The sequence below is a fragment of the Crotalus tigris genome, unplaced genomic scaffold, assembly GCF_016545835.1.
Source record: "Crotalus tigris isolate CLP2741 ecotype Arizona unplaced genomic scaffold, ASM1654583v1 scf7180000018043.2394770, whole genome shotgun sequence".
Lineage (NCBI taxonomy): Eukaryota > Metazoa > Chordata > Lepidosauria > Squamata > Viperidae > Crotalus > Crotalus tigris.
In genome coordinates, this window is record NW_024096792.1 from 846456 (window position 1) to 870307 (window position 23852).

A 23852-nucleotide genomic window follows, 5' to 3' on the forward strand; every position below is an offset into this window, starting at 1 on the left:
TCTTCTGCCTGTTTGTCCTACATATTGTGGTTGTTGCAGTTGTAGATAACTCCTGTTTTTTTTTTTCTGGGGATGCTGGGTCTTTTGGTTTGCTTAGGATGTTCTGAAGGGCTTTAGCTGGCTTGTGTGCTATGCTGATTCCATGTGTAGTAGTCTATTTGCGGTTCTTGATGTATGGCAGTGTAATTCTTTTTAGAGTTTGTGTTGGTTGGGCTGTATTGGGTTGAGTGGTCAGGGACTTTTTGATGAAGTTGTGTGGGTATCCATTTTGTTGGAATGCGCTGTATAGATGCTCCATTTCCTTTTTATGCTGTTCTGGATTGCTGCAGTGTGTTTGGGCTTGTTTAAATAAAGTCCTTACACAGCTTCTCTTGTGGGAGGTTGGGTTGTTGCTTTGGTAGTGGAGCAACTGGTTAGTATTAATATGGGTGGTTTTTCTCTAGACTTGCATTTCCAGTTTGCCATTATGGTCTCTGCTGATCAGGATGTCCATGAAGGATAGCAAGTTCTTTTCTTCTTGTCTAATAAACTGGATTCCTTTAAAAATATTATTGATGGTTTTGTGGGTGTTCTCTAATTGGTCCTTTTTATTATGATGAAGGTGTCATATCTGATCCATATTTTCGGTTGTATTTGTGGAAGTGCTATGTCTAACAGCACTTACTAGCACTGATGGTGTTACCTAGTTAGAGTAACTAACGTCTGCAAGAAAACAAGAAAGCTCAGAGAGCACCAAGGACTCCTCATTTATATTAATGTTCACATAATTTATATCCCACTCTTTAGCCATGAATTCTCAAGAAATATCTTATAGATCAATTTCTTTAAAACACGCACATACAATTCAGAATTTAATCAATACAATTTATTTTGATCAAAGACCATAAGCAAGTTGAAATAAAGTAATATTAAATACCAATATATAGGTAAAATTACCCCAAAAGACTCCTAATTTTTATTCAGTAGAACTCCAGGTTACTTGGCTGAGGAGATTGCCAGAAGCCATGAAATGCTTTGTAACACTGTATACAACACATTTTTTCTTATCTGATAAAATAAAATTATTTTTGACATTTGGAAGTCCCACAGTCACACAACTTCAGGTTTTTTGTTTGTTTGTTTTTGCTGGAATTGGCATTTACTTTTGCCCTATGATGTGCTGCTCACCTGGATAAAGAGCACGATAATAATATTTTTAGTAGTATATATATCTGGAAACTAAAATACAAATGATCTATCTCAAGAATATAGCATTGGAAAACCCAAATCATATTTCAGCATTACAAGTGTCAATTACTCTTATTCTGGAGGCACTAACAGGCTCACTCCAAAAATTTTAGTTCATGAAATAGAGGTTTCCTAAGCTAGTAATCAACCAACAACTGAATTACTATTGCAATGAATTGCTCCTAAATCTGGCAGTTAAAAGTTCCATTGATACCACTAAAACTTCACCATGTACTATTAATATGCTAGCAACAATGAAGCTTTGCATGTTTTTGTAATGGCATATTCCTTTTTTAAATCAGCATATAGTAAACAGAAAGCAAAGCAAGTCGGAAAGAATAGCATTAATGCATTTGGTAGGAATATACAACTCTGGGGAAAAATAAAGCAGTGACTTTAAATAATTATTGAAAAATTACTGCAAATGAGTTCTGATCACATCCACAAAACTGAGAATCTCAAGTGCCATGTTTGCATTCTCATGAATGTACATTAATATATTGTTTTGCACCCCAGTCTACGTTGGTGTATTAACTTTTTCATATTTAAGTGTTTGTGATAACTCACCGAGCATGAAATGTAGTTACTTGGTTGCACCTGTTCATAATAACTGGATTCCATATTCATGAAAAAGTGTTGAGCAGCCATATGCATGAAATACAGTCATTAAGACAGCTTTTTTTCACAGCCTCCCAAATGCAGATGTGATAATAATCTACAAGCTCCGAGGAGGCAACTGTTAAAAATTTGTGGAATTTTTGTGGAGTTTGTGGGAAAGTATGCTCAGGTGATTCAATTCACTTAGCTAATATAATAAATTGCCAACTTGCTTGCAGTTAAGGATTGTGCCAGGTGGAATGAAACACTACTTAAGGTGAAAAGTTCGTGTCAGATAACTTGACAATTGTATATTCTTTCTGAAAGTACAGTGCCTGGGATGTGTGTGCATACGTAGTGTTGTAGGTTCTTTTGGGCTACCACTAATCAGGATGACTCTGGATTCAACAAAGATACAATATGCCATGGAAACTTGAAGTTGTGATGTTTCTCTGTCCTCAGTAGCTCAGGGAAAAGTCACATTGCATAAAATAAGGATATTTTACAAAATACATTATGGAGAGTTCAGTTTATTGTAGAGATGAATGCCCTATTGCTTGATTTTGTTCTGTATCTTGGTTTTATGTTCTATAGTTCTTGTCTTATTTGTTGGTTATATCATATATTATTACTTCTGCTTACTGCCCTTGTGTTGATTTTCCCCTTAATGTGTGTATGTGTACCTTCAAGTTAGTGTTTACTCCTAGGAAGTGCTGGGACAAGTCCCTGAAGTTTAACAAGATATTTTTCACAATATATCCCTTTCTCTGCAGATGCACAGTATTGGAGTCTGTATAGAAAGACATTGTCTGGGACAGTATTTTGTTGGTGATGTAATAAGAACAATGCTTCTTTAAACACATGTTTCTACAAGATCCTTTAGGTTTTGGGAGAAAGCAATGGCTTATATAAATATAAATCATATAAATACGATTGTGCGACAAAAAACAAAAATTTGCAGATGATATATTCTTTCGAACTGTATCTGCAGTATTTAGAACCTCACAACTGAACAGTGTAAATGGATTATCCATGTCCTCATGATGGCCAAAAAACTGATATTGCAGCATTGGAAAGATAAATGTATGGTCCATTTCATTCAATGGAAGCAATCACTTAGCAATCTAAGCAAATTGCCTATTTTATTTTATATCTTTATTAAATTTATATGCCCTCCATCTTGCTATCCAATCTATAAATGTAGGATTTTGTATGGATAAATATAATGAAATATGGGACTACTACTTTTAAAATGATATACTTTTTTGTTGTGTTTTACATCACTTTTTTTTTAAAAAAGGTACTGTATATGTTTCTATTCTTTCAAATACAAATATTTGTATTATTATATTTGCATTTTGTTTTTTCATTTCTTTTTATCACTGTTTTGGTAACAGTAAAAGAATAAGTATATTCTTGGCAAGATATTAGAAGGGGTTTACCATTGCCTTCTTCCTAAAGCAGTGTTTCTCAACCTTGACAATTTTAAGGCATGTGAACTTCAACTCCCAGAATTCCACAGCCAGCATTGCTGGCTGTGGAATTCTGGGAGTTGAAGTCCACATGCCTTAAAATTGTCAAGGTTGAGAAACACTGTCCTAGAGCTAAGAAAGTGCAACTTGCCTTAACTACTACACCAAACCACCTCTCTAAAGCTATTCTGCTGTTGCTCATTTTGTCTTCAGTTGCAGTATGTACCTTCTATATATTATATGTATATTGCTATATCCATGTACCTGGTTATATGTTTATATTTCTGCTGTGTACTTGATTGCTTTCCAACAGAGTCCTGTCAATTTATCTCTTTAATTTTTCTTCTTGCCCATTTATCTTCCAAAAATCAGTAGGTGGAGATTTTTTTGTCTTTTTGGTTTGCTTTTTGTCCCATTGGGCTTCTCTACTCTTTCAGGAATGAATGCTCCTACCAGCATTTCTTGTCTCCTCTACATTGGAAAAGCTTTTGGCCTCATTTCAAGTCTGAGGCTGGGCAAGGAGGTACAACACAACTCTTGCTCCCATTTTTCGCAGCCAATGCCAATAGCTCTTCCTTCAGCAGAGCTATTGGTTTTATTCTGTCTGTTTTCCATAGCCAAAGCAATCTGACCCATCAGCAGGAACAATTTCTCTCTTCCCAGTTTCTTATGTAACTTTAGAGCAGGTGTCTTCAAACTTTTTATGATTTGTGGACTTCAGCTCCCAGAATTCCTCATCCAGCATGCTTGGCTGAGGAATTCTAAGAGTTGAAGTCCACAAGTCATAAAAGGACCAAGTTTGAAGACTCCTGCTTTAAGGCATTAAGGTCTTCAACTCCTGACATCACAAAACCTTGGTCAGTTAAATCACTGACTTTTGTTCCCCTGGGTACCTGAATAACTGTGGACACTACTTTTCTACCATAGCTTTGTTAGTTCTTAGGAAAATGCCCATTCCCCTCCACACACACACATACACAATATGGGCTGCTTTCTTTTGCTTTAGGTAGGAACCGAAGGATTCTTTGTCATCTCCCATTTGTCTGTGAATCCTAAAAATTCTATACTATATCAACTTCTTGGAAGACTTTCCTTAAATCATTTTCATGCAGTTGTGCCTCCCTATTGATTATTTTCTGTGCTTCTGGTCAGCCTGATTACCCTTCACTAGTTCTACAACTTGTAGCTACCCAAAACTGCACACTGGTAGAAATTTCTTGTGGAACTGTTCTAGTATTTCTTCTATCATTCCTCCTTTGCTCATTATCTGACTGCAGTCATTTCCTATTAAGATCAAATAGTTTATTCCCTAATTTATAGGCTTCTTGACATGCTTCATAGCTGTAAGTCTCTAAAGCTTGGTTAGATATTTGGATAAGTATCCTCATACTTGTATATTATCATGTGGTAAAGATGATGAAAAGTTTATGTCCTACAACACTGCTATATATAGCGCTCTCTCTCTCTCTCCCCCTCTGTGTGTGTGTGTGTGTGTGTGTGTGTTATTCATATCTTGTTATGGTCACATTTGGAACTGATATCACCACACTTCTCTTACTCACCACATACTGTATATGAAATAGAACAAGGACAAATTTTCATATCTTCAATGTTTTAATCAGCTGCTCCCCCGAGTCACAATTTTTTCTTTATATGGTATAGTTTTTTCCCCTCTTTCCTAAATTGTACAACTGCCTTCCTTCCTCTCCCACAATTAATCTTTCTCATCACAGAGTCTTGACCATTGGCGCTGATGAAGCCAGAGTATTAGGCCTGTCAGACAATTTGACCTTGCTGAGTGTATTGCAAATTATTAGGCAAGGCAGCAATCATAAACATTACTGGTTCCCATAATGTCTCTGTATCTTGGTCCCGCCATCAATAAATCAAACATTCCAATTTGCCCTTCTTCTATTGAGAGTGCAAAATACATTCCATCTTAAATTCTTCTCAACTTTTTCTTTCCCATCAAGGGTAGTGGATGAGAATGGTGGAGCAGAGAGGCACAAGATAGTTACTCCAGGATTGTGAACTACTGTATAGATGGAAGTTGTATGAAAACCATATTGATATGTTTAAATATTGGAAGCAGTCCAATAATTTTTTTCATCCATGTGCTCTGATGGCTGTATAGTTGAAGGGATCTGGTAGAAAGTAGAAATTTACAAAAAAAAAACTTATTATGATCCTGTTGTTTCCTTGAGAAAGGGTTCAGGATTTTACTCTTGGCAAATGATAGTTTACTGTTGTTTTTCAACTTGACTGTGGGTGACAAGATGAAGAGAAGGAGAATTTAACTTCCAATAGTTGAAATGGTGCCTTTTAAAAATGGAACATAAATTTAGGGTTTCTGCCAGAGAGATGATAACTGGTTATGCTATGATTCCAGAAAATGTGATAAATAGATGTCTGAAGAATGCAAAAAGCCTTTGGCCTCCCTCAACTTTCCTCTCACAAAGATCAGTTGACTGTAAAATGCTGTATGATTCCCAAACCACCATGTGAATATTTGACCATTAATGAAAGAAGATAAAAGTAATGAGCTTGAATGCCACTGAGAATATGACCAGGAGCTTTTTTTTAAAATAAAAATAAATAAACATTGGATGTTCACATAGCATACCATTCCCTTCTCTTGTAGTTTCTCCACCCAGCAAATTCTAATAAAGCCTTTGTGAATATGAAAATTCAAAATAGAAAGTTTGTAAAATAAAGCAATAAATGTAAGCTCATTTCGGTTCACATGCAATGAGTTAATTAGAAATTATTTGGAATCTTTTATTTTAGAGTAACGTCCATACTAATTTTCATTAGGTAGAACAGAATTTGTGTTATATTATCAGAAATACCTTGAGCCAATTCTCCAAATGAACTGATTTATTATGAAAGTAGAAACCCCAAAATTAGAAGTTGTTCTAGAACTTTCTAATTTACAATTATCCTTATTCTCATCCCCCACCCCTCTCTCTTTTACACACACACACAAACACACACACACACACACGGGGGGGGGGTTCCAATATGAGTTACATAGCAGTGGAAATAAAAGTGTGAGAAGAGAGTTTGCTTTCATTCTTTAAATAAGTTATGCTGTCAAATTATGTGTATCCAAAGCTCTCTGTGGAATTTATGTCTTAATATCTTACTTAGTGATAAAACTGAAGAAGCCTTTAAAAGTGTGAAATTCCAGAGCCCGTGAAACTACTTGAATCTTGTCTCCTATGGTGTGTAAAAGAAACCCATAGATCTTACAAGGTTTCAAGCATTGAAGATCACTTTCTGAATTCCTTAATGGCTGTCTTTGGCTATTAATTGGATCATGAGATAAATTATGATTTTGTCTATGAATTGCTGTTATTGGAAATGAATGAGAGAGATTTTGCAAATAATAATTTAAAAAGTCAGAATCTCTCAAATACCCTTGAGAATTATATAGCTGTGGAATTTATTGGAAAATTATATATTTGAGAGAGAAAAATGGAAGTTAGATCAGAGGGAGGTATAAGGTAAAAAAATGTACTGAGACTTTCTGCTTGAAGTATTTGGAACTGGATATACAAAATGGGCAAATGGGTTTTTTCTGGCATATGTTTTGCTTGTGTATTTTAAAGTAAACACCTATAATAAAGTAAGACTTAAATTTTGGGCATAAACAAAAGTATGATTGTCTCTTTAACCTCATTACATATGAGAATGCAATACATAGCAATATATTTTGTGCTTACTAACTAATCTCTCTCATGCATGGTATTTCAAAAGAGGAATTAAAAAGTAAAGTATCTAAAAGGAAACATTTTTCTATTTTTTACCGAGGACAAATACTTTTATCTTAATATTCAAAAGTTTCAAAACATTTCTTGAATTGTTCTTTCTCTAACTCATTATCTTTACACTGAAGCTTTGTTCTTTTCAGTTTATTAGAATTAACATGTATTCAGTGAAAATCTGAGACAGTTTGGTAGACTAATTATAACATGCCATTTCAAATCTCTGAAATTATAGCTTGCTTGAAGGCGGGTATTCACACCAAGGGAAAAAATAAGATCCCACAATATTGCAACACCAACTCATCTCTTTTACTTCACTTTTTAAAATAATGTGCTATTAAAATCAGACAAGTTTCAGCAGCAAACTTTAGATTCAAATTTCCTCCAAATTATGACATTACAAAGTCAAATTGTTGGATCACCTAATTTTTTTTAAAAAAAAGCATATTATTTGTAAGGCTTTATAAAACATTCATGATTTTTTACTTTGTTTTTATTATCACCTTGTGCGATTTATCAGCCTTTTCAGATTTAAAATTACTGCGCTGCAGTAAGAAGCACATCTTTCTCAAACAGGCAGCCAAATTATTTAACAATCTTTATATAGAGATTGGATGGGTTGAATGGATTCATAGAATAAGGTTAAAATTTATAAATATTTTCATAGATCTGTTTAAATTTTTTCTCACTGAAATAAACGAACAAAGAAAAACAATACTAATAATAACACAAGAAAAAAATATAATACTACACTCCTATTTTAAGGTGTCTCCCCTCCCCAAATGGTTTTTAATGGTGGCTGATTTTTCCAAAATATTGTTCAGATTCTGTTTTAAAGATGTGGATGTTTGTTAGAAAGCCAGATCTCATAGAAGTGGAAGCAGAGGATATGAATCTGGTTGCTAAGAGGCAACTGCAGATTGGATTGGGTTACATGCTGTTAGACTGGATTGCAAAGACATATGTCAATGCTACTAATATCGGATGTTCTTGCTTTGACAATGTAACCTGTGTGTTACTTTTAGAGTTAGAATTGGATGATGCTGGGGAGGAGGGGGAAGAATGTGTATGGGGATTCAGTAGAGTATTCCTCAAGGGTGTTTGAAATAAGAGATGATAAGAAATGGTGGGTTAGAAAACTGGAGGGAAGGTTTGCATTTTAAACTAATTGGAGAATGTGATTTATGACTGTTAATTGGAGGAGGGAGTTGTGTTTCTCAACCTTGACCATTTTAAAGGCATGTTTTGATAGTATGTGTTTAGGGGAATTCAGATTTTGGCTTCAACCATGTAGTACGGATGCCATGCTACTTGAATAAAGATTCTTTAAGGTAAGCAATGCCTCAAAGTTCTTTGAAGTGTAACATCTGTTGGAACAGTGACAACATAGTCAGAAACTGCCAGATCAGAAAGTAAGAGGAAGAAGAAGTTTATGTTTGGTTTGCTGGCATGTAAGAACAGAAGATTATTAGTGCTGTCCAGAATCTGTTTTTTAGATGTCTGAGCTGTGGTGCTACACATTTAGGTGGACGTCTATGGTCTGGCTGAATCACGATGGCAGAAGAGCCTCAGAACAATGCAAGGCTATTATTTTCACTGGGCTAGGCTGCTGACAAGGAGAAGGCAGCCCACATGGAAGTCTCTGAAGGTGTTAGGACTTGAGTAAGTCCTTCCAGTCATTTTGTGCTTGAATGATTTCAGAATCAGGACTGATCATTGCCACATTTTAGAATGTGGACCGCACATCTTTTGGCTTGTCCTCTGTATCACCATTACTGCTTTATTATCTCTGGTTTCTGGTAAAGGGAGAAGGAAAAGCTGTGGATGGTCATGGTTTCCCCCTACATCAGAGATTCTTGAAGAAATCCACCCATGATGTAGTGGTGAACAAATATACTAGTCCTCATTTAGTGATTACTTTGGACTGCAACTATCCACACAGCTACAACAGTGATGACAAAGTCACTTTATGGCCTATGCCCATATTCATGGATTTTCACAAATCTGTAAAGCAAAAGAAAGCCGAAGCAAAATGGTAAAATTTTGATGTTTCACTTAGCAATCTCTTCACTTAACAGCTGAGTTGTCAGTCCCAACCGTGGATGCTAAACAACTTGCATCCAAGTAATATTACTAAAACCTCTTTGGGTGAAGGCAGTGATGCCACATACCCCAGATATCTGCAGTGATAGATTTTAAGTCCTTCTGTACCTCAGATGTCAAAGTAAATAATGTTCTTTACAGATTCCCAGTGATCAGATATTCTGCTTCTGAAATAATTCTGCATGAATGATTATATGTTACCACAGAATCCCACTAGTATGCAAGCCACTCTGCTGTTCTTCCTTGCCAAGTTCTTCATTTGACTCTGGACTGGTTTTATTGTTTGCTCAACTTTTAATGACTTCAGTTTCCATGCCCTGGTCATGGAGGGTTCAGGGAGGCATGGGAGCCTTGGTTATCATAGGCTTCTCCCTGGTAATCCTGGACTCAACATATTTAGGCAATTATGGGTTTTATCTTGAAGCAGTTCTCTTTAGTGATTCCAGTATGGAAGGTTTTTCCTTAGCCCTTTGCTATGGCCAGAACACCTCCTGGTCTATGTGAGATAAGCTGCCACCTATGGCTCCATGGCAGGAACAAGCCAAACTCTTCTTCCCAGTGAAGTTGTCAGAATGTCAGAATGTTATGGAATCTAAGAGAAAGGAGAAGAATTTGAAAATCAGCAAAGGAGGAATCTCAGCTTTATACCATGCAAAATCTAAACAGCCTTACTCACACAAATCACAACAGCAGACTCACCATAAGGATTGTTTTGTAGGAGCTTGGCTCAAAACAGATCAGTTGGATTTCTCTAAAGTAGACCAATTAGACTTTAGTCATACAATGGACAATCAACATCCTAGCTGAAGAACAGGCCAATCAGAAACAGATTATTTTGAAACCTCTTCAAAGTAGACCAGTCAGAAATCTACCTAGACAAAGGAACAATCAGGAAACGGCTTTTCATGAAATGAGAAACCAAATATTAATTTGCCAGATTCAAATTAAAGAGCCCAGTCAGTATCTACTCAGTTGACTGTAAGCTGCCAAGAAGTACTCTACAAAGCAGCTAATGGCCTCTGAAGATGCCAATCACAACTGCTGGCAAATTATCAGGGCACCAGAAAAATAAACTGTGACCATTCAATTCCTAAGCTTATCAATGTTTGATTGATGCTGTCTGGGAAAGACTACAATACTATATCACCGACAGGTTTGCCTCTTCCATAATAAATAGCTGGTCCCCTCTAACTGTCCTATTGCCTTAATAAATTTCTACTAGTTTCACTTCTAGAAAGGGAATAGCACATGTCATTCATGTGACAACAGTTATAATCAACCAATGACCTTTGTGAGAGATAGGCAGAATTTATCTGTGATTCTTAATATATTCATTTATTGAAATCAGTCAGTTTAAGATTCTTCATAAATATCTTTGCTTTTACATTTCTGTCTATGAAAATAAATAATACCATGCTGTATAACTATTAGATCAGTAAAACATTCCCATAAAGGGGGAAATAGTGTCATTGTTTCTTCTGAAAAAATGCATCTCTGAAACTGCAGTATATTTGCTACCAAATCAGTTCTGACCATTTAAGATTTAGCAAAGATGAAAGATGCTGTTATTAGACAACCTTTAAAACTAAAGGTTTGGAAGCTATTTAACTCAAGCAGAAATTGCCCCAGTATCAAGACAATTGATTCTTCACGGATTCAGTGGAACATCTGTCACAATGCTATGGCATATATCCCTTAAAGACAGAAACCTAGCAAGAGATACAGACTGTCTCATTTCATCCCAGCAAGATTATCCAAGAGAGTTAAATAGGCAGGAGAAAACAGAAGGTTTGGATAAAACGCTTAATTCAGAAATGTGATATCTCTTAAAAATCAGTTGCATAAAGGGGATGAATATATTTTTCCCAAAAGAAGACACGTATAGTGACTTACTGTACATCCAGTTCATGGTGTAACAGATCAGAGGAAGGAAACAAGAAGCACTTTATATTTCCCAGTGTTTAGATGAAGATAATCACATAAAAGGTTATATTATATTGACCATTATATTTAATGGTTATATTAAATATAATTATATTTTCATGATGAAAGAAAGTCCACGCTGTCTTGAATTCCAGAGGGTTGCATTCATAATTTACTTGTTTGATCCCCAGAGATACCACTTCAATGCTGTATTAACTATGATCTGATCTCATTGGTAAGATTTTTTTTGAGTGGGGGAGAGACAGATATGTTTATGGTTTTTAAAACTGGAAAGATTGTACCATCAACAGAAGTTCAAATATTGTATAGATTGCTTTTGTTTTTTGTTTTTTTCTTTTAAATTTATGCACCCAGGGAACATAAATGAATTGCAAAATTATTAGGAATATGTTCCTCAATCTACAACCTTGGAGATTGCACTGAAAATACTACATTAGGGTATGCTTCCATGGCTAATATACATATGATTTTATCTTCAAGTACAACACATTTGAAGGGGACACAGTTAAAAATGTTATCATATAATAAACATTATCATTTGAAAATCAAATGTGGTTCATTAAGCTATAGCAAACTCAGTTGCAAATCTAGAAGCAGAAGAAATGAGATATTGGCTCAGTAGTTGTGACAATGTGACAGCTGTCAATGTGACTATTCACTTAATGAGATAAGGAATAACACTGATCCATCCTCTTTTATCATCCAACTCTGTAAAACTCATTTCTGTCTTGAATAATATTTTAATCACACAAAGAAAATACCAACTATTGTTCAGTTACATAAATTGAATGGAATAAGATAAGTAGTCCTTATTTATGCCAACTATAACTGACATAAAATAGATTTTTACATGTACAGAAATCATAAGAAATATTAATAAATATCAGTGCTTTTTTTCTAAAAAAAAAAAAAAAGGTGCAGGAACTCACACATATCATACAACCTGCCTTGCCTACCCTACAAGGTTCCATCCAAAAAAGGTACTGGAACTCTGTTCTGGGCGTTCTATGAGAAAAAAAGACCTGATAAATATTTACTCATTTTAATTATACTGATTAATACTATACTAATAAATACGAAGCAATATTTCTTTATGGCCATGTTCTTTTTTTAAAAAAAGCTTGTGCACAGCCAACCGAGTCTAACTATAGTTGAAACAGCAAAAGGTCATTTTCTTATTTTGTCATTTTATTAGAGTAAATGAAGTATAGAAATACTTTTTGAATATTTTCATACACTGTTTGGCTTAAATCTCTCCTACTAATTTTTGGACAGTGCAATCAGCATTTGAGATCAGAAAAGAATCTCTATCAACAATAACAGCAGGAATAAAAGCAAACAGGTCTATCCCACTGAAGAATTAATTGGTACTGGAGGCATGTATAATGATCACAGACTGTATAATAAACTCTGATTCTCCCTATAGACTGATTATCTGACTGATACTATTTGATGTTCTCTCCTCTTTCTTTTTTTAAAAATCATAAAACGGAGGAGAGAGTGTATTGCTTGAGGTTAATCAGAGGTGCCCAAATGGATTAATAGGATTACTACATCCCAATGGAGAATCTAAGTAATTGTTCAATGATGAATGGAGAAGGCAGAAATGTAATTTCATATAGTCACTTTAAATTTAGTTGTTGTCTTCTAATAGGCTTTGGAATAAAATGAAAAATTGGATTCAGTATGAAAAATGAAGCAGGAGACAAATTAAGAAAATTTTGCCAAGAAAAGCAAATGTTTTGAACAAATACCTCTTTCCAACATCCAAAAGGGTGACTCTATTATGGATACCATTAGATGGATAATACCGAATTCATACTGACTATATACACTGCAGACAAAGAAATATTCAATTAGCAAAAACAAGTCCTGTTGCTGACTGTGGCTCATATCCTGAACTCCGTTTTATAATATTGTAACTGAAACTAAAGAAAACAAATTACCCTCCCCCTGGGGGGAGTATGACTATGTGACTATGTTATAAACATAAGGAGTAGATTTAATGGATTAAATATAATAAACAGAAGAACTCTGGAATGAATTTCATGGCATCATTAAAGATAAACCAAACAAAAATATCCAAAAGTACAAAACACAAAATAAGGCAAAATGGCTGTCTGTTGCTACATTAAAAATAGTTGAAGTAAGGCACAAAGCCACGTGAAATAATGGTAGAAGAAAACTTGCTCAACTAATGTTCAGTTCCACAAATGAACAAGAGGTAAGGAATAATACCTCAGTCAATCAATTTTTATTATGGTCAAAGACCAGCATTACAAAGGAAAGCATTAAAAACAACAATAATAGCAAAAAATAAAAATAAAAAATAGACTGAATAATAAATTGTGATTGATGGTGGATTAACAGTGGGCAGTCAAAGTTTTCCTAATTTTGCACAGAGCATAACAGAATTTGGCCACATCCAGAAAAACTACTTCATACTGATCTGATAGCAGTAATTGTACATTAAAAAACAACAACAGTATTTTCTGAATATTTCTTTAGGTGAGGTGTTATAAATTGAGTCCATGAGTCCTTATAGAAGATGCACCATAGCTGTAATTTCAATGGCCCCTTGTCCACAGGGCATAGTCTCAGTTGATATGGTGGGGTTTTTGTTTTTGGTTTTTTAGTGATCATCCAAACTGCTTTGGGAAGTGTGTTGGAACATGCTAAGGTTAAAGCCCTTCAGATTTTTGGGACGGTTATTTGATATAAATATCTTGCTATTTTAAAAGGGGGAGTTTGACTGCTCAAATAAACATTCTTGGGAAGAGCAGCTCAATCTTGTTGGACTTCCAGATTTTTAATATGTTGTTTAAGTGCCCTAAATATCTAAGTAAGCAATGAAAAGAAATCAAGGCTAGCACTCTAAAAAGAAAGATAATAAAGTTATTTAAGACTGTTTCAGAAGTCAAGGAAAACATGATAGACAAAGGCAAAAACTACTGGAGGCAGAAGGAGAGGGGACAAATTTATAGAAGAACTGCACAAAGAAGATCCCAAAATTGCTGATATGTATGAAGTTTTGATCATTAAATGAGGCAGAAATTCTGGAAACTGAAGTTCAATGGCCCCTAGAAAGTGCTACTAATATAAAAACCGCAGGAGTTGATGGAACATTAGCAGAGTCATTTAAAATCTTCTAAAATGATGCCGTTAAAGTGCTATCCACAATTTGTAAGCAAGTAAGGAAATCACATAACAGTCAAGGACTGAAAAAGATCATTTACAGTACAATACTGGGTAATGTTAAAGAATGTTTAAACTACTGAACAGTTGTTTCTCGTGTATCTCATATAGTAGTGATGTAATGTTTTTACAATATGGATTTCAGTGAGAACTGCCAGATGTACAAGCTGAATTCAGAAGAGGTACTGAGTTGATTTAGTGAACATCCAGTGGATAATGGAAAAGCTTATATCAATCACCAATGCCAACTCAATGCAAATAGATTTAAAAATAAGTTGAAGTAGTAACAGATTTTATTTTCTTTTGGCAAAAAATTCACAAGGATGATGATTATTGTCTAAAATAAGATACCCACTTGGAAGAAAATTGATGACCAATTTGGACAAAATAAACAAAGCAAAATACATTTTTTTCAGATTTATGGTAGAATAGAATAGAATAGAATGGAACGGAATGGAACGGAACGGAACGGAACAGAACAGAACAGAACAGAACAGAACAGATTAGAATAGAATAGAATAGAATAGAATAGAATAGAATAGAATAGAATAGAATAGAATAGAATAGAATAGAATAGAATAGAATAGAATAGAATAGAATATCTGGAATGGAATGGAATAGAATAGAATAGAATGGAATGGAATGGAATGGAATGGAATGGAGTGGAGTGGAGTGGAGTGGAGTGGAGTGGAGTGGAATGGAATGGAATAGGAATAGAATAGAATAGAATGGAATGGAATGGAGTGGAGTGGAGTGGAGTGGAATGGAATGGAATAGGAATAGGAATAGGAATAGGAATAGAATAGAATAGAATAGAATAGAATAGAATAGAATAGAATAGAATAGAATAGAATAACAGAGTTGGAAGGGACCTTGGAGGTCTTCTAGCCTTACCCCCTGCCCAGGCAGGAAGCCCCATGCCATTTGGTGTTCCAAAAAGTAATATATGGCAAGGAAAACTCAATAATCAGAAAAGACTAAAATGATATTTTTCCGTTGTGAAGATAAACAAAACAGTTAAGAATTCTTTAGATCATAAGATGAATTAAAATTGAATTGTTCACTAAGAGCAATCTGTTAATGTTAAAGTTGAGATACTTTGGACATATGGAAAGCCAAGAGTGTCTGGAGCAGTGGTTCTCAACCTTTTTAATGCTGCAACCTCCAACCGGTCGTATGTTGAGGACTACTCAACCGGTCATAAGTCAAGGACTACTCAACTGGTGCAGCACCGTTTGCAGAATGGGACTTTTGGCGGGCTCAGCAGGGCAGAGACAGCCTGGACAATTCCTATTGGCTTTTGAAAGCCAATAGAATTAGTCTCTATTCAAGAGAGTCTATCTATTGGCTTTCAAAAGCCAATAGAATAAAAGGGAGTAGCACAGCTAAGGAAAAGGGGGAAAAAATGGCGGACTGCATTGTTTGGCGACCCCCATGAAATGGTCGTTCGACCCCAAATGGGGTCCCGACCCACAGGTTGAGAACCACTGGTCTGGAGGTATTGATGCTTGGCGGAATCATGAAAAAGATGCCAACCAACAGTAAGTTGACAAGATACTGTTGCTGATGATACAAGCATAAACTAACTCACTAAATAAATAAACCCTAAAAAGCAGTAATTGACAGACAATTCTGTCAAAATATGTCAATCAGGTCACAGAGTATTGGAAATAACTGCACCGTAACAGATAACAATAGGTTTGGAAAGGACCCCATGCCAGCTTATGAGAAAAATATATATTCAGTCAATACTCTTTGCAGCATAATATTGTTCTTTGTTTAAATGCTCCTGATTCAAGGCTCAATGGATGAATATAAAAGTTCTTCAGATGTTAATATTCATCTAGGTATGAATAGTTTGATGAATTTAGAGAGCAAAAGCCCTGCCGTAGTTTATCTTTTGTCAATGGGATTGTTGTAGTTTATAATAGTATTTCTTTAAAAAAAACATATTTAAATATTTCCAATTACTGATATATAGATGCTTATTTTTGTATCTCTGTCTGTCTGCCTCTTTCTTTCTATCAGTCCATCCATCTACTCACTCATCCAATGGTGATTTATCGAAATAATACCTGTAGCTATTCATAGAGTGCTTCCCCTTTAAAACAGGGTGTCTGTTGCTGAAGTTGAAAGAAAATGTAACTTCTGAAAATGCAAATGAATATAACAATTCTCTACTGGGTCACCACCCATGTGTGAAAGCAAAGATCTGTAGTAGAAACTTTTGACATGATGAAAGATCCTGATAATCAGGAATATACCGTATATGCCGCCGTATTAGGCGACCCGGCATATAAGACGACCCCCGTCTTTATAGCCGGGCCGCATTCCTAGAACGTCGTCTTATACGCCAGAAACTACCAGTATTTCCGGCGTATAAGACGACTCGGCGTATAAGACGACCCCCCATCTTTGGCGCCGATTTCAGCGCTCGCGGAAGTCGTCTTACACGCCGGCATTTACGGTAATACATTTTGGTGTTCATTCTCTCCTGCATGCATACGTTTAGTTATAGAAAATCTTTTTAAAAAATGTATAGACTTATGTTTCAGTTTATGCATAAATGCAGGATATTCAAATATATCCTGAATCAGAATGATTTCACCCAATCTAAATTCCTATGTATAATTCACATTCCTGTTTTATTGATTTTTTTTTCTTGACAGTTAGATACTTTCAACAGGATGTACACCAATTATGGTTTTGTGTTTTGTGAAATAATATTTCATTTAGTTATCACTCACTGTGAATCCCTCATTTCCCCATCCACAAGTTAACTGATTCACACATGCTATACCTACAGGCTGATTATCTTATACTTCCTCAACCTATCTGAAGAAAAAATTAAAAACTGACAACGGACTTTAAAAAGATGTGTACATGGCTCCATTTCCTTCAGAATTTCTCATTTAGTTAGCTATGTTTGTTCTACTAACTGTTATGAAAAAGCACTTGATCAGTCATACATCCTAAAAGTAACAATTCCTTTTACAGGCAACATATTAGAAATTGCTGCCGCCAGCAGTTAACAACACAATTTAGTTGACTAAGCAGATGTGACTAAATGCAAAATTGCAAGTAACAGAGCAATAAATGCCCTTCAGTCAATGGCTTGTCAATGACTCATTAACTCATTGACTGACAAGCCAGTTTGCTGGCCTCTGTATATATCTCCAGGACATAACAGAATCTTACAGCCACATGAGATTATTAGAAATAAACTTTCTGTACTACTGAGGAATTAGAAGAGGAGTAACTGGTGACTTCAAAAGTTAGGGGTTTATTTGGACTATTTCAGCCACTTTGGCAGAAAATTTCAAAAAAAGAGAAAAGAACATTTTTTTAACAATTTATCAATTTAAACTAAACAAGATAATAATGCTCTCTGTAATAAAACTAAACATTATCTGACTGATCCCAGAAGAAATGTTATGTTCCTGAGTAATGTCACATGAGCCTTATAAAATATATATTAAAAAGTCTGTGTCCCAACTTTGGCCCTTGAATGGAAAAGTTGGTAAGAGACAAGAGAATGCAAACAATAGAAAAGATTGTTCTGGCAATAGTAAACATTTATGTTTTTCACTCAAGTGAAGTGTTAGAAGAAAAAGCAAAGATTTACAGTTTATCTCCATCCATTTCTTTATCTAGATTCATGCATCGTATTAATCCCTATTCAATTTTTATAAGCTATAAAGTGGCTGAGATCATACAACACTTTGCTTAGTGACCATTCAAAGTTACAACAGCACTGGAAAAAAAAGTGACTTATGAGCATTTTTCACACTTATAGCCATTGCAGCCCTCCCCATAGTCACATGACCAAAATTCAAATGCTTGGCAACTGACTCATATTTATGATGGTTGCAGTGGAGTGGGTCATGTGATCCCCTTTTGCAAACTTCTGACAATGGAGAAACCAGATTCACTTAACAAACATCTCACTAATTTAACAACTGTGATGATTCACTTAACAATGGAGCAAGAAAGGTCACAAAATGGGGCAAAACTCACTTAACAAAGGTTTTACTTAGCAACATAAAGTTTTGGCTCAATTGTGGTTGTAAGTTAAGGACTACCTGTATCAGGTTAAAGCTATACAAACCACATTACAAAGCTCCTTATTTGGCATATTAATTTCTTGCCTATAATATAGAAGGAAGGTATCAAATAGAAATTTCAGCCAACTCAGATGAAAAAAATACATACCGTACTTTCCGGCGTATAAGATGACTTTCGAAAGCTTTGAAATAGGCGCTGAAGTCGGGGGTCGTCTTATACGCTGAGTCGTCTTATACGCCGGAAATAACGGTAGTTTCTGGCGTATAAGATGACTTTCTAGGCATGCAATTTGGTGCTGAAGTCAGGGGTCGTCTTATACGCTGGGTCGCCTTATACGCCGGAAAATACGTTATATTGATGGAAAAATTAACAGTCAATGACTATGATTAGTAAAAGATATTTCCTGTAACTTGAATTATGAGACATAGACAATGGGAAATGACTAGAACAAATGTTGATGACAAAATATAGGAATAATCAATACTTCTATGCCATTTTTGGATACATCTCAATAGATATAAAACACTTGCAGCACTGTTTTATGATAGTCTTTGTCTGTTTCTTTCTCTCTCTTTGTCTTTGTCTCTGTCAAACCCTAGGGATTCTTGGTTTGTTTGTTTGTTTTTTGTTTTTTTGCCCTTCTATTCATTGTGAATAGTACAGCAATTGGCAACATTTTTATATTGCTATCATATACATGCAAACATACATATCTCCTAAGTCAAACTGCCAGCCCGTGGGCCAGACACGTCATGTGGAAGCCGTGCCCACCCCATTGCCAGCAATGGCAAAACCAGCCCGATATGTTGCGCAATGCCATGTGACGTCGCGGGTTTGACATGCCTGTCCTAAGTCATTAGAAAATAAAACTATAATTTGTAAGTATGCTTAATGACAGAATTAGAACACAAATATTCATTGAAATTAAGTGTTCAGAGATCCAAGATCAATAAAATAAATTACTATTTATTGTGTTGACATATAATGAATACTTAAATTAAAATTGCCATCTGATGTGATAATGACCATTATTTTAGATAGTTTAATAAAGAAATGCATAGTGAAAACAGATCCAAGGTCCTTCAGATTTGTCACATTCCTTTTACTGGACATTGACTTAAGTAGAGGGATCTGTTCCTATTGTCCTGTTATGTGAGTTGCAAATGTAATAAGATGGAGTCTATTAGTATGCACCCTGAGGCAGGCTAATAACCTGGCTGATGGCTTGGCTGGAGAACGCAATGATGGAATGATTGCCAATGGCTACTAGCAGACAAAAATATTCAGAACAGGCTAAATCATGGATATTAACTTTGTGTCTGATGTTTCCAGGAGCTGAAAGGACAATTCCATTTGCAAAATGTGTGATCTACATTGCAATGAAATGATCTTTCTGTTTTCATAATCATAACAAACTGATGCATTGAAATAAAATATAGTTTTGAAAATATCTCAATTGAGATATTTTTAAAATATAGTTTTTAAAATATCTTAACTGAGACAAGAAATGCACTGGAACTATGTGCTGAATAGCTTAGATCAGACATGTCAAACACAAGGCCTGGGGGACGGATGTGGCCCGCAAAGTGGTTTCATGTGGCCCGCAAAGCCATCCTGGAAACAGTGAGGGAACGGCCCCCGCTACCTTGGCCCTGGCCCAGGCCGGCCGGGAGTCAATGTACAATTTTGTGGTGGCCCTCTTGGCACTTGCCCTGGTGGACCATGCCTTGGCACTTGCCTGGTCCCACCCCCTTCTGCCAGAGACTCTCAGATCTGTCCTACTTCTGCCCAGGCCCCAATAGGCACCCTTGACGTGAATGATGTAGAACTGGCCATGCCCACCCAGTAGGCCACACTCACTCCATCCACGCCCACCCAGTAGGCTGAACCCACCCTGGCCACACCCACCCAGCCCCCCCAGGCAACCGCAATGCTGATGCAGCCCTCAGTGAAATTGAGTTTGACACCCCTTGCTTAGATTATCCCTAGAGTTAGCCCATCTATAGTCTTAGCAAAGCATTGTTACATGGAATACTTACGTAGACCCCTTGTTTAAACAAACACAAATGTAATCACCTGAAAAAAGACACAAAAGAATAAGCAATTGCTCCAATTATTGAATATAATTCTTAAGTGGATGGAGCAGGCAAAGGCAGTGCTTTTTTTGTAAAAAAAAAAAAAGTTCCGGAACTCACACACATTATGCAACCCGCCTTGCCTACCCTACAAGGTTTACCTTTGTAGTTAAAAAAAAAACCCTTCAATTTTTACTGTATCTAAAAGACTAGGATTTTGTTCAAGGTAAGTTACCGTAAATGCCGGCGTATAAGGCGACTTCCGCGAGTGCTGAAATTGGCGCCAAAGACGGGGGTCATCTTATACGCCGAGTCGTCTTATACGCCGGAAATACTGGTAGTTTCCGGCGTATAAGACGACGTTCTAGGAATGCAGCCCGGCTATAAAGATGGGGATCGTCTTATATGCCGGGTCGCCTTGTATGCCGGCATATACGGTAATACTATTAATGTTACCATGCACAAATCTGTTGAAAAAAGGTGCCGGAACTCCGTTCTGTTGCGTTCTATGACAAAAAAAGCCCTGGGCAAGGGTAAGATCTTTTGAACTGTTCATGTTGCTTGGAGTTTACATTTGATACATATTTTGTCAGGTATATATAATCTTTAGATTAAGCAAGTATTATGTATTTGTTCATCATATATATGCTCACAGATACATGAAGAATCCTATACGCAGAATCGGCAAGCGCATTAAAATCTACTATTGTAATCTATTGGATTTATGAAGCTTTCACTGTTCAGGTAAATTTATAACTCTTTTCTTCTTGTTGTTCCCCCATGAAATTTTAACTTAACAATAAAAGTTATAAATTTTCACATTAGTCCATTCTTTTTTTTAAAATTCCTCCCACCAAAGGATACAGCTGTAAATCTTTCAATGAAACTGAAGGAGGAAAGGAAAAATAGAACAAAGCTTCTGTTCTTCCAGAATTGACAGCTCTTCATTATGTTCCACACAATGTAAGCCAAAAAGAACATGTGGCCATCTGTTAATAAATCTCAACAGAATTTCCAACAAGTGTTTAAAATCCCACATTCATGAAAACTTTGATAGGTGTCATTTCGGGAATGGGAGGAAAGTGAAGGAGTTCTGTCATTTGTGCTTAAAATAATTTTTAGAACTAAGTTTATCCAAATGTTCCTCTCAAAATTAACAAATTAAAATAATGCATAATTAAAAATATGTGGAGCTGGTCTAAACACATTATACTTTTTTTGTTTTCAAGTAGATCAATATCATGAAAATTGATTTGGAATCAAACAAAGATTTGAATGCAAACTCCTACTAGATCAGTGTTTCTCGACCTTGACAATTTTAAGGCATGTGGACTTCAACTCCCAGAATTCCACAGCCAGCATTGTCAAGGTTGAGAAACACTGTACTACTTAAAGATTTTGTTCTTTTTTTTATTGAAAGTTTTTTAAATTTTACAAGACAAATCCCCTCCCCAAACCCACCCTCCAATACCCTCCCCCAACTCCCCAAACCTCCCTAACCCTCCCCTAGCCCTCCCAGAGTTGATTACAGGTTTGTCCAAAATGCTTCAAAAAAAAAAGAAAAAAAAACTTAAAACACATATAAATCCTAAACAAATCTAAATACCTTAAATTAAATAAATTATCTTCTCTAAAAAAATAGTAATTGGAATCATTAAACAAATTATAATATACTCTAAACATCTTCTAATCATACTTATAATATTATCCATCATTCTATATAAACTCCTTCCAGAACACAATTTTAAACACTACTTTCTTTGAACATCTATACCTACAATATAAAATCTAAAATAAATCATAAACAAATCTGAATACATTTAGTTAAACAAATTATACTCCCTCCGAAACACAAATTTAAACATTACTTAAAACTTAAAACATTAGAATCCCCTTATACACATTTAATCAAATTCCATCTTAAAAATAGTAATAATAATAATTAAAAAAACCCCAAACACTAAACACATTATTCCATCTTAAAAATAGTAATAATAATAATTAAAAAAAAACCCAAACACTAAACACATTGTAGTATACTCCAAACCTTTTGATATCATACTGATATTATTATCATTCTTTATAAACTCCCTCCAAAACACAAATTTATCAATAACAAATTTCATCCACAATAAACACATTAAACATTTAAGTCTTCCTTATCAGTCTCAATTGTCCATTTTCATTCTCCATCCTTATCATACTGATATTATTATCAGTCTCAATTGTCCATCTTCATTCTCCATCCTTATCAATCTCTAATTTTCATTCTCCGTCCTTATCTTTGTCAAGCTCGAGAGAAATGCTTTGAAATCTGCCTTTAAAAATTGCTCCAAAATTCCTGAGTCTCCCAACGACTCCGAAGCCAATACATGTGAGGATTCCTTAAACTCCTTGTTCTGTTGGTCTTTACAATTATATGTTACACGAGTTGTCCTCTGCCCCTTCCTCTCAGCTTGTTGAGACCCCTCAAGCTGAGATTTCCCATTTTCCACTTCTTCAGACAACAATTCCACCCTTGAAGATTGCTCCAAAGGCTTTATAAGTCTTGCTTCTCCCGCAGATTCAGAAACCACTAGATGTGAGACTTCCTTAGCCTTCTTCTGTTGCTGCTTTTCTTTACAGTTATATGCTACACAAGTTGTCTTCTGCTCCTCAATCTGAACTTGATGAGACCTCTCAAGCAAAGGTTCCCCAATTTTCATAAATATAGGCTCTTCAAACTGTAATTCTACATTCTTTTCTTCAAAAGCTTTAAACTTAATAAATGGCGATGAGCATACCCCCAGGACCGTAGTATAAAAATCTTTTGCTTGAGAAACAGTATTAAGTCTATAACATATCCCCAGGTAATTCACCACCATTCCAATCGGAACATCCCATCTGAACGAGATTTATCTCTTTTTAAGTTCATCTGCTAAAAAAGCAAACTCCTTTCTTCTTCTTAAAATTTTAGATGGGATCTCCTTTAAGATTATGACATCTTTGAAGCAATTTGAAATCTCTTCTTATAAAAAGCTTGTATAATTTCATTGCGTAGAGATCTTTTCCCAAAGTAAATTACCACATCTCTTGGCAAGTTCTTTTGCACTGCCACCACGGAATTAACTCTAAATAATTTTTCAATTTCACTAAGTATTTCCTCTTTTTCTTTATTCAAAATCACAGCAAAGTCCTTTGCAACCATCTCTTTCAGATCTCCTTGCAAGGACTCTCCCAAGCCTCTAATTCTTAAGGCATATTCCATTTGTCCGTATTGAAGCATAAGAATCTCATTTTCCATTTCTTTTTCCATACTTTCAATTTTGCCCTCCATTAATTCCACTTTTTCATCTACCTCTTCCACACGGGAATTCAACTTTTCAGGAACAGAAGCAACTCCTTTTAAAGCCAAAACTATATCTTGC